The sequence below is a fragment of the Saccopteryx leptura genome, chromosome 2 (genome assembly GCF_036850995.1).
Source record: "Saccopteryx leptura isolate mSacLep1 chromosome 2, mSacLep1_pri_phased_curated, whole genome shotgun sequence".
Taxonomy (NCBI): domain Eukaryota; kingdom Metazoa; phylum Chordata; class Mammalia; order Chiroptera; family Emballonuridae; genus Saccopteryx; species Saccopteryx leptura.
Window position 1 is genome coordinate 233,996,987 of NC_089504.1, and position 13,069 is coordinate 234,010,055.

The window sequence follows — 13,069 nt, forward strand, 5'->3', positions numbered from 1 at the left end:
CAAGACTTGGAGTTGTATCCACTTGGTCTGCCCAGTTGTATCCACTTGGTTCTTCTTCTTTTATCCTATTTCTTGCATTGAATCCACAGCCAGCTGATGGGGTGGACAGAGGAGAAAACAGAAGCTCAGAGAGGGCAAGCCACCTGCCAAGGGTACAGAGACAAAGTTTAAAGGGAGGTCTCTCTGGAGTTCAAACCAGCAGTGACGTGCCCTTGACATGGGACTCTGAAGAGCAGAGCTGAGGAAAAGGGGCACTCAGAAAAGGATTCGGGACTTGTCAGTCTGTGTCTAGGAGGAGCTACTTAGGGGCCACGTCCCTGCTCTGTTTCGGTGGCTATCCTGGATCCCGCACTCTCTTGCCCGCCTTCCCCCTGACCATCTCTAGCTCAGCATCCCCTGGTTGTCACCGCCACCGCCACCAGCCACCAGCCGATCCATCTTGCTCCTCTTTCTGGTTTAGTATGCAGGCCTCGGAAAACAAACAGGCTGCAGCCTGACAGTGGGAATAAATATCCTGGCTATGTTGATTAGCATTTGATCCCAGCTGGGTCTCTGGAAGCTGAAGTACTGGAATGTCTTGGCAGTTTTTTAATGCTGAATAATTTGATTAGATCAGTGACTGAGCCTGCTGCTCCTGGTGAGATAAACCCGCCCCACATAACAGGGAAGGGGGGGAGGAGCGCTTCTGAGCCCCCTCCCAATTCTGCTCCAACCCCAGTCCTCTGGCTTCCTGCTCTGTCTGCCTCTGTCCCCAGCTCAGCTCTTTTCTCTCCACCTTCACCTCTCTTTTCAATCTTTTCCTTTCCATTTCCTCCCTCCTCTATTTTCTCTTTCTTCTTCTTCTCCCCTCCCAGTCTCATTTCTCCCTTTTTTCTTTTTTTTATCTCCTCCTCCTTTTCCCCTCCCATGTTCATCTTCCTTCTAGCTCACCTCCCTCCTTTTTGTTCCTCTTCTTCCAGATTTGCAATTCTTTATCTCCTCCTTCTTCCTTTTCTTTTCCATTCTCCCTCATCCCTTCTCTCTCCCTCTCTCCCCATCCCTCTGTCTCTCCTTCCTTTTCTCTCTCTCTTCCCCCTGACTCCCCCCTCCTAGCTCTCTACATCTTTCCAACTCTCCCCCTGCCTCTCCCAGCCCCAAACCCACCTCCTCTTTTTATGAAGCTTTAAATACATCATTTAATCAACTCTACAATTTCAATTTCACACAGTTGTCAGCTTGAATGTCTGATGAGGTGGTGAAGACCCCACAGATTGGAGGCAGGGGTGACAGGGCCACCGGTCCCCCACCCCTCAGCAGCTCCCAGCGCAACCTCAGCCCTGCCCCCCCTGCCCCCCCCCGCCCCCCGCCTCAGCCAGCCTGTGAGGGATTCCAGAGGGCTCTGTTTCCTCTTGGCAACTGTCAGTCAGTCATGTAGATGTTTCTCTTGTCATCAGTGTGAAATTATCAGAGTGGCCTCATTATCTGCTTACTCCAAATTTGGAGGCAATATTTCTGTTTGGAGAATAATGATCTCCATTTGAAACAAAAATGACTTCTCCTCAGGTAGAGGTGGAGTTGGGGGAAAGGAAGATGACAGTCGAGGACAGCCCAAGACGAAAGGGATCATCTGGGTTTTTCGATGGAGGCATGTATACGCAAAGTCCTTGGCTGACCTAACACAAAACATACCTTTCCTGAAAACTATTTAATTTTCTTTTTCAGCTGGGGGGTTGCAGGGAAGGAAGCCCCATGTGACTTTAAAATATGCATTCCTTCTTCCATTCTTGCCGCTGTAACTGGAGGCATTGCTCCTATAACAAAAAAGCAATCGGATCAAATGGACAGGAAGGAGTGGCGAAGCTTTAGGTTTTTATGCAGATTCAATTACCAGCACTTCCCCCAGGCTCGCATGGGGGTGCTGTCTGAACCCCATTAGCAATGGGGAATGTCGTCTGTTTTCACCACTGGCACTGAGAAGCCATCTGACCTCGCTCCCCATCCGCCCCTGTCATCTCGTCACCGGAGAGTCAGGCCCCAGCCTTATTTATTTTTCTCAAATGGATCCAGAAACAGCTAGGAGAGGCACTTCCCAATAATTGAGCGCTGGCTTTGTCGGGAAAAGCTACACTCAGCGCTCCAAGTGTCTTCAGGCTTGCTTCTGTGGGTGGAATGAGGCTGAGCTGTGTGTGTGTGTGTGTGTGTGTGTGTGTGTGTGTGTGTGTGAGAGAGAGAGAGAGAGAGAGAGAGAGAGAGCGAGAGGGAGAGAAACACCATGGAGGACTGAAGAAGGCATCAAAACTAACTGTGGAGTACATTCTCTTGCTGCTGTGTGACCTTAAGTAAATCTTCAGTCTCTCTGGGCCTAGTTCTCCTCATCTGCATGACAGAGACAATAAGAAAACCTACTCCATACTCCTCAGGTCTTCTGGATAAAATGAAATAAAGCAGGGACCCCCATTGTGGCCTTGGCCATTTACTGACCACACAGGGACCCATGCCCGTTTTCCTGCTGTGTGAGCTTGGTCCTGCCTCTTCATCTCTCTGGGTCTCAGTTTTCCCTCCAGCAACTCCTGTGTAATGGGGATATTCATGCCTGGTTCCAGGGAGCTGGTGAGGCCAGAATGAAAGGTGTCTGGTGCTTCTGAGTCCTTGCTCCTCACCCCTACCTACCTCCTTCTCCAATTTCAACCTACAGGCGTTGAAGTTTTTCCTTGAAATGGCCTTTGCTAACTTAGCTTTCCTGCTGTAAGTAAAGTCAACCTGGGATCTGCAAGTTGAAGTGTGGTCTCTTTGAAATCAGCTTCTTTGAAACTTGTGTCAGTGGTCCTGGTGCCCAGCATGGTGCCAGGCACATAGTAGAAACCCATGAATGAATGAATGAATGAATGAATGAATGAATGAATGAATGCTTTTTGCATAGGATGAGTGCTGAATGCTTTCTGAGTGAGTGAAGGAATGAATGAATAAATGAATGAAATTCTCTTGCACAGGATGCAGTTCCAAGCTTATTATGCGAATGAATGAATGAATGAAAGAAAACCCCATCTGCAAGCCAGTACTTCATCTTGTTTTCTGTAGGACCCAGCTTCGCCTTCCCCACTGTGGCATTCTGAAGTTCCAGAACACAGGAGGTGACAAGAAACTGGGAATAAAGAGGTTTGATCTGCATGCTGCAAACACCTCTTGCAAAAAGAGGAAGAAAAAAAATGCCAGTTCCTTCTAGGGGGGAAGAGAAGGCGTCAAGACATGTTAAATGGTTAGGAGGAAGGCGGCTGCTCGCTTTCCTTCTGCCTTTTGCAAGCTGGAGGGGAGGTGCAGGGGGAGGTTCATTATTTTTCGGCACTCTGAAGGCAGGTGAACGGGGGAAAGGCAAACTGCAGCCTGGCACCGTGCTCGCGGCTTTGAAAAATGTAGAGCTCTCAAGGCAAGGGAAGGGTTTGATGCAATTTAAAAAAAGACAGGCTCCCACACCTCTCAGATCCATATGTTTCCATTCAGATCTGCTTCCCCTTCAAGGCGGGCTTTGCAGCCTGGCCACGCTGCGCTGCTGACGCTCAGAGGACCCGTGGCTCCCACAGGAGGCAGACGGGCTGAGCAACCACACGGGTAGGTTCGAGGTGACAACAGCAGACTCTGGGCCAAGCTGTGGCAGCAAAGTGGTGACAGGGCTCCATGTGGTGCCCCGCTCGTGTGTGCAATCAGGTGGTCAATAAAATGGTGGAGATGTGACTGCCTGTCTCTTCCCTGTGTAATGGGGTAAGGCCTCCGGTAGGTTTTCTTTCCCAAGATGCATTCTTTGTGTTATAAACAAGTGTGTCTGTCTGGGAGAAAAATAAAAGTTCTGTGACCAACTGATTCACATAGCCATCTTCCTTCCTTCCTTCCTTCCTTCCTTCCTTCCTTCCTTCCTTCCTTCCTTCCTTCCTTCCTAGCTTCCTTCTTCCTTCCTCCCTCCCTCCCTCCCTCCCTCCCTTCCTCCCTCCCTCCCTCCCTCCCTCCCTCCCTCCCCCTCCCTCTTTCCTTTCCTTTCCTTTCCTTTCCTTTCCTTTCCTTTCCTTTCCTTTCCTTTCCTTTCCTTTCCTTTCCTTTCCTTTCCTTTCCTTTCCTTTCCTTTCCTTTCCTTTCCTTTCCTTTCCTTTCCTTTCCCTCCTTCCTTCCTTCCTTCCTTCCTTCCTTCCTTCCTTCCTTCCTCCCTCCCTCCCTCCCTTCCTTCCTTCCTTCCTTCCTTCCTTCCTTCCTTCCCTCCTTCCTTCCTCTCTCCCTCCCTTCCACTTCCTCATTCAATCAATAATTCTTAAGCGCCCAGGAATCATTCAGTTGCTCAGACAGACCACGCCCCTGCCCACATGGTGCTTACCTTCTAAAGGAGAAAGCAGGAGGCCAGGAATCAAATAAACAAGCAGAGTAAGTTCCACTAGTGACAAATGCCATGGAGGGGGAAACCCTGGGTGTTGGAAAAGAGCGTGAGGGACTGAGGCTAGGAGGACACTTTAGGGAAGGTCTGCTAAGGCCTGTGACCAGTGGTGACACTTCCTCCACCTCCTTCATGGGCAAGTGAAGCCAGCCCTGCTCTTGTGAGTTTGAACAGATTCAATTAGGCTCCTGGCTGCAGGACTTGTCAGAACCATCAGTACATGGTCACACCCTGTGTTTTGAACAGTGGGGAAGTCATGGTGACTCTGGAGGTCCTGGACTCAGAGAGCATCTAGAAGTGCATGTTTCTATGGGCTGCACATGGTACATACCAGTAGGGTCTGGCAGCTCAGATCCCCGAGCACGAGGGTGTTGGCTGTCAATGTTCAATGGCATGACCCTTAGGCCCTGAGCAGAAGGCCCTCGCACAATGCAGACCAGGTCCCTGCATCTCCCAACCTGTGACCTGCGGCCAGCACGAACAAGCCCCCTGCATTTGCCTCCCCTGGGCCAGACCTCATGCTGGCACCTGACTCCCTAACTCACAGTTCACACAGTGCCCCGAGGGCAGAACACTTATCAGGCCATTTTACTCACAAGTCAACTGAGGCACGCTGGTCTTGGGGACCACTGAGAAGGGAAAGCCCATGTCTCTCCTCCGACCCATGTGCTCTCCTGGTCTGACCTGGAGCCCTCTCCCCTGCTCAGGACGCTCCACCCCTGCCAGTCTCCTTCCTGTTCGGAACGGGGCGTGCCCCTGCCACCGCTGTTGTCCCCCAACCCGAAACTGCTAGTTCTTTCCCTTGGCTGTACATGATACGGGCTTTTCAAAATCCCGGTGGTGCCCAGGCCCTGCCCCACCACCGTGACATCAGATGCAGGGGATGCGGCCTGCACACGAGTATTCTCAAGCTCCCAGCTGGGCTCTAAGCTGTCATCAGGAGAGAGAAAGCCTGTTCCCTATCCCTTTCGAGTGCCCTGTCATTTACCACAGTTTCCACTCCAACACGATGGCCTGAGAGAGACCCATAGCTAACGTTGCCCCTGCCTCTATTTTTCACCACCTCACTGTGTATAAAAGTTCTTCTGTGCACTTATCACGCTTGACAGTGACCTTGCCTAATCGTTTGGGTAGCAGCCACCTATTGTCTGACTCTCCTGAATGGGACATGAGCTCCTAGGGATGGGTGGCCAGCACCATTGAGCTTACTTCTCCATGCCCAGCCCCGGGAATGGTGTCCATCTGGCATGTGGCAGGAGGGGATGGCACTTAACTCTCTGTTGACCTAAAGGAAGTTCAGAGAGGTTAAGCTATTTTCCTAAGACCTCCAGCTGAGACTGGGACCCATGCCGGGAAACTGCACCCCCAGACTTCCCAGCCACTACACAACACACCCAGTCTGTATTTCTTGTTGCACAGATGGGAAAAGTCTGGGGCGGAACAGCCTCTCCCCCTACCCCCCCCCCCCCAAACTCCCCAGCAAGGTCTCAGGTGCTGTTTGGGATGGTGCCTTCTGCCAGCCAGCTGCCCCTTCTCCCAGCACTGCCATCCACAGAACCCCGTTGCCCGAGCAGACCAGCCTTTGTGTCTGGCAAGGTAAGTTCTGGTGACACCTTCTAATCACCAGGAAACCTCCAGGCAGGGAGGGGGCGGGCGAGGCATCTCAAGAACTTGCCTCAGTTTGGACAAGCTCTCTGTGCCTGCCTCTTCAAGTCCATAAACAAGATTAGAAAAAAAAAATAAAAAAATAAAAAAAAATAAAAGGGAAAACTACTCTGCATCAATTCATATATATTTTCTTTTTTCTCTGCCTAACCCTCTCTCTCGCTTACAGGGTTTGGGGGCAAGTGGAGTTGATTTCCTCTGATGGTAGAAGACTCAGGTGGACCGTGTGGGAGGGAGAAGTTTGGGGGTTGATAGGCAGGAGGCCTCGTTCTGGTTTTGGAAACCCAGGCTATTTATTTTGTCTCTTATAAAATGGGAATCATGCCTCCTGCCCTCAGAGTTTTACCTTTTGCCTGTTTTTTGACACGATGATATCACTTAGGGAGAGAAAACAAACATGAATATCTGTAACAAAGATGTGGCTACAAGGATGTTCAACACAGGCTTACTTATATCAGGAGAAAGCAATTGGAAACAACCTAGTTGTCCAATACTAGGGGATGGGTTTGGTAAAATATACACATGAATGATGAAGCACAAAGCCATTTAAGACCTGCTGTAGAAAAATGTTGAATTATACAGATAGACTCCCTGTGTTGTATCATATTTTTAAAGAGCTGATTGCAACTCATGGAGCCACAAACTATTTTTTTTTCAAACACTACACATTACCAAAAGAAAGAACTCGAAAGATATAGGTTGAACCATTAACCATGGATATGTTGGGGGTAGGAATTCCAGGTCATGTTGATGTCTTGCTCACCAGTAGTGTTTTATAGTATGCATACCTTTCTTTTGTAATAAAATAACACAAACAAGAAAGTTAGATGCCATTGTCATCTATCTCTCCATATTGTTTTGTGAATCAACTAAGAGAGATGATATGAAAATATCTATAAAAGTTCCAAGTGTGGTATGAATATAAGGCATGACTATACTTGCCTAGAAATGGTATTGCTTATGGAATTTTGTGAATTTTGAATTATCCATCATCTATCTATCATCTATCTATTGTCTATCAATCTGTCCAATGTCCTAATCCTAATTGTTCAATACTGGGGGAATTTCTAAGTGGTGAACTCCTACTCATCTTATAAGGCCCAGTTCACATTGCCCTTTTTCATGGAAGTCTCCCTGCCTAGAGAGAAGACAATGGGCTCCTTTGTTTCTTCAAAGCATCAATCCATTTCTAAATTGAAAACTTCCATCTGTTTATCTCTCCTGCCCACCCCACCAGACTGGGTGTCCCTGAAGAACTGTGGCTATGATATTTATGTCTGGATTCCTAATTCTTTTTTTTTTTATAATTTTATTTTTTTAATGGGGCGACATCAATAAATCAGGATACATATATTCAAAGATAACAAGTCCAGGTTATCTTGTCTTTCAATTATGTTGCATACCCATCACCCAAAGTCAGATTGTCCTCTGTCATCTTCTATCTAGTTTTCTTTGTGCCCCTCCCCCTCCCCCTTTCCCTCTCCCTTTCCCCCCTCCCCCCGTAACCACCACACTCTTATCAATGTCTCTTAGTTTCACTTTTATGTCCCACCTACGTATGGAATAATGCAGTTCCTGTTTTTTTCTGATTTACTTATTTCACTTCGTATAATGTTATCAAGATCCCACCATTTTGCTGTAAATGATCCGATGTCATCATTTCTTATGGCTGAGTAGTATTCCATAGTGTATATGTGCCACATCTTCTTTATCCAGTCATCTATTGACGGGCTTTTTGGTTGTTTCCATGTCCTGGCCACTGTGAACAATGCTGCAATGAACATGGGGCTGCATGTGTCTTTACGTATCAATGTTTCTGAGTTTTTGGGGTATATACCCAGTAGAGGGATTGCTGGGTCATAAGGTAGTTCTATTTTCAGTTTTTTGAGGAACCACCATACTTTCTTCCATAATGGTTGTACTACTTTACATTCCCACCAACAGTGTATGAAGGTTCCTTTTTCTCCACAGCCTCTCCAACATTTGCTATTACCTGTCTTGTTAATAAGGATTCCTAATTCTTTACATAGCACCCAGGACATAGTAGGTACTTAATAATTGCTTGTTGAGAAGTTAGATGAATGAATGATGTTCACACCAACTTCCTCTATTCAAACGAGGATTTCTGAAAGCCTGTGTGTAATCCCAAGCTATAAATTGAGTTGTATTTTTAAATGCACTGGGGAACTTGCTATTTAAAGGAACTCTGATGTAAATCCTTTTTATAAAATAAAGACATCTTGAACAATATGACTAATTGCTCCCTGACATATCTGTTTATAAGTTGAGATTATTAAGGATCAGAAGACTGGTATGCTTTTAAAAATTTATTTGACAAACATTTGCAAAGTGCATGCTCTGCGTCCGGCTCTGTGTTAGATGTGGGCATGATGATGGAGAAGCTCCAACCCTTGAAGACTTAGAGATCTGGTTACAATCGGGAGCCCAGGGACCAGCATCAACTTGCCAAGTTTGAATCTTGCCTTCCGCATCTTCCTGCTCTGTGTCCCTCACCTACTTTCCTAACCTCTCTGAACCTCAGCTGCCATGTGTATAAGCTGAGGGTAATAGAAGTACCCAATTTTCAGCTCCGTGAAGATAAAATGAGACAGCATATATAAACTGCTTGGGAAATGTCTGGCACGATACATAGTCACTGTTATTAGAAGGCCAGGTGGAGAGCGTTCACGTGGGTGCACGTCATGGGAAATACCTGGCCACTGGGGAGTCACAGGTCTGTGTGTGGCTTTGCCTTTTCATTTCAGCTAGGGGAACCTCGTGCCTCAGTTGCTTCACCTGCTGAACGAGAGCAATAATACTTATGAAATGGAGATGGCTGGATTGTAAGAGAAAAAAAGGCATGCAAGGCATTTCAGAGATGATGAAATAATATCCATCTGCCTGTGTTTTAGTAGGACAACAGTTGATTAATTTATGCCTGTTTCCATCTTTCCCGCATTCTCCTACCCCTGCTCGTGAAAGAGGATTCTAGCTCAGGAGGGGGATGTTTCTCTCTTCCCCCATGGGTGATTCTAGGCAGGGCTCTCCCAGATGTGCTCAGCACTGAGATGGAGCCCTGGGGGTGCCTATGTCAACAGGGTGACAAACACAGTGCCCACCATGTGCCCAGACTGGGCATGCCGGAAACGAAGGTTGTTTGTTAGCACTAGTGACCACAGGAGATAAATGGACCCTAGTTTTAGATATAGTATAACCATGTTAAATAGAGGTAATAATCTTTTGCCCCCATTTTTCAGATGGGGAGACTGAAGCTTGAGGTCTCATAGCTGTTCCAATGAAGAAGAGTTATCTTGAGCTGTGATAACAGGAAAAATTCCAGTTTGGAAAATAGCTTTGACAGTGGTTGTGCTTACAAAACCACAGCTGCCTCTGAGGAAAGTTTCATTACAGGTCATGATGGTGAGGTCTTTATTTCCAAGTGCTGCCCTCCCAAGAGCAGAGCGCTGGGCTGGGGTTTGCAGATGGGGCAGGGTGTGAGGGAGCAGAAGGTAAGGTGCAGGCTGGGATCTCACTGCGCGTCCCATTCCAGGCAGCTTTCCAAACAGTCCTGCTGTACACTACAAACGAGAGAGTATCGTCTTCCCAGTCTCTGGTCCCAGACTGCTGGGTAGACACAGGGGGTCTACCTGAGGTCATCTAGTCCATTTCTCCCCCCTCCCCCAAACTCCTCCTTCTGTCCCAGAAAGGGGCAAAGAGACTGGCCAGGCCCATACGTACATTTGTTGAGATTAAATGTCCAGGGACCAGACCTCACCAACCGTCCTTGTATCCTCATAATGGCGTGACAGTTCTTGTGGGTGCATTTAGCCCCTATTTCTGCACTTGTTTAACAAATAGAACATTTCTCATCTTTCAGTTCTAGTGCTTTCCAAACAATAGCTCATTTCCTCCTGGTCAGAGCAATCTTTTAAAGCAGCTATTACAACCCCCATTTCAGAGATGCATTAGCTGAGGCAGAGAGGGTTAAGTCCTTGGTCAAGGCTGGCTGGTGCGTTGCAAGCTGCTGGCTCCCAGGTCTCCACTGTAACCACCATGCTGTGCTGCGTGGCCTCTCACGAACAAAAGAAATTCCTTCTGTTTTGGCTTCTGTTTCATTTTCTTCTGACTCCATCAAGGAGAAAGTCTCAACTTGGTGTTACGCTGTCTTTAACACCTCTCTGATGCTTACTAATATATTTTTCTTAATCAAGAGAGATCGGGCCTCAGGCTCAGTTCCTGTTTAAGGGAGAGTGTTATTAAGGTGGTTTCGTCTAGGACCAAATTTGCAAAATGCTCCACTTTGTAGAAACAGATTCTGAGAGATTCAGAGACTTGCTCCAGATCTCAGAAAAGGTAGGTCACTCAACAAGAAAAAAAAAAGAAATTGGTCTTCTGACCACCTGCCATCGTGAGCTTTTTCCAATCCGATTCAGTTCAAAAACGATTTGACAAACAGTTTTAGAACGGCTAGCAAGAGGCATAGTGATAAACACAGTGAACACCTCAAACATTATACAAACGTAACGGATTATGATATTTTTTTTATTATTAATTTTATTTCATTATTATTATTGAGGGGATGATTTCTTTTGCGGTCCTTCTTTTCCCTCAGACACTTCCTCCCAAAAGGGTTACAATCCCAAGAAGAAGCTTTTTCGTAAGCACAAAGAACTAATATTAGCAGATTGGGGTTTCTGTAAATATTCATTGTAATCTGTGACTTGGTGAGCATCAGCTCCCACCCTCCCGAAAGCTGCACATTTATAACTTGTGAATTCATAAATATTTACGAATTCACACAATCATCACTGACAAATTATTTCATCTGACAGCTCTACACAAGCTCCTGCCTGGTTTCAAGAAATTCTGATCAAATCTCGCGTAAACTTCCCCGGTGACAAGCAGAAAACGTGAACAGCTAAAAATCACAACCAGATTCATACGGATCGGAATGGGTCAGTCACTGATATTTACAACGACGACAACCCGGGCTAGGGAGATTTCTGTCGTCTGATGGGCTGCCGATGTTCGCAACGACTGTACATATATTTATAGCGACGTGTCTTTGAAGGTGTCAAAAAATGAGGTCTTGTCAGGAGGAGGGATGTGAGCAAGTGTTGTGGAAAGGGAAATGACATTGGGAGGCGGGCGGGCAGGGTTTGAACCCAGTCTTGGCTGTTGGGGTCTGTGTGATCTTTAACAAGTGTCTGATCCTTAACTGAACTCAGCTTCTTAGCTTTGAATTCGGGATCATGAAAACAGCAACACAACAGGACTGTTGTATTCGTGACAGGTGCTGCCGGTGAAGCCCTCTCCCCGACTCCCCACCCCCTGTTCTGGGGTCTGCCCTAAACTTAATAAACCTCGGTTTTATTATTACTGGTGCAAATGATCCTTTGAATAATTGTGATTTCTGGCATGACCATGTTTTCAGTGACTTTTGAACACGTGCAGAGGAGAGCCTGCTCCGAGGTCCTTTTCCTGTGTTGTCAAAAATATTTTAAGAGGGGCATTTCTTGTGCGTGGTTTTCATTTTTATGGCCCAGAAAGAAATTGTGGGCCTGCCACACACAGACTGCAGACCATCCCAAGTATCCATCTCCCCACTGGATTCTTTCTTCCATCCACCCCCATCTGCAAGGGCAAGAAATAACTTGCCTCCTTTTTGCCCTCCCTCTCCAATTTGGTGATTGAATGCCATCCTGGTTAATATGAGTTGATGTCCAGATGAGTGGAAATAAACCCCACCATCGTTCCATGGAGCTGGATCAGGGTGCTTCGAGTTGTGTATGGATGATATCATTGGACTTTGGCGATGGGAGCTTAGCCTGCCTTCTGCTGCTAAGCTCCGTTTTAACACAGTCCAGTCTATTACAGTGATTACGGCTTTCATTTTCACTCAAGGCTCCGCACAGGACTACAGGGTCGGGGGAGGTGGGTCATTATAAAGGCTAAATCAGACCATGCTATGTTCTGCCTTAATACTCTCTAGTATTTTCCCGTAGCACTCCACCCAGCTCTGCCCATCCCAGGTTCCCTCCAGTTGCCCTAGACTCCTATTTCTTGATGAAACTGAGCTTAGTCCCCCCTCTGGGCTCTTGCACTTTCTGTTCCTTATGCGTGGAATGTCCTTCCTTTTGATCTTCAGGGATCAGCCATCTTCTTGTCACCTAGGTCTCCTGTGAAGGGCCACCTCCTCAGAGAGCCCTTCCTGACCCCTTATCTAGAGTTATTACCCTTTATTAAATCACTGTCTCTTTATAACCCCCACTTAGTTTTCTTCATAGTACTTACTAATGGAAACTTTCTAATTTCTTTTTTTTCCTTATTTTCCTTCTGCCTCCACTCACTCTGAGCTCCATCCACGAGGGAAGACCTCATCTGTCAGTCACAGCTGTATCTCTCCTGCCTACAGTAGCATCTGGAATATACTAGGTGCTCAATAAATATTTGTTGGACTGAACACATAAATAAATGAATGTCATTACAAATAGGATAAGGCACAGAATTCAAATAAAAGACAGGTAAACTCTAGGCTCCACCACGTGGTAGTTTTGTGATCTTGGGCAACTTAAACCCCAATGAGCCTCAGTGTCTCCATCTATAAAATGGACTTAGTAACTGGACTTCTCTCATAGCACTGTGGGACATTAGAGACTCAGACATGTAAAGGGTCTAGCCCAGTGCTCAGCATGGGTAGAGTCACATACAACTGATGGCTCAATTTAGTGGTGAAAATGAATACTATGGAGCTGATGGGATCCCAGATGTGGGGACTAATAGTGTGGGGGCTTAAAGACTTTGCATTTGTGTTAGCTCCTTCTGATCTTTTCCTCCACATCGGGCTTTCAGCCTCTTCCAAGTATGTTTCTGGGGAAACCATGGCATATTTGGAGAACAAGCTTGCCAGTTAATTGCAGTAGAGGGGTTCTCATAGGTATCGGGGTCAGGGCAGAGGGACATCCCCAAAGAGATGTTGACAACAGGATTGACGACAAGCCAACATTCCAT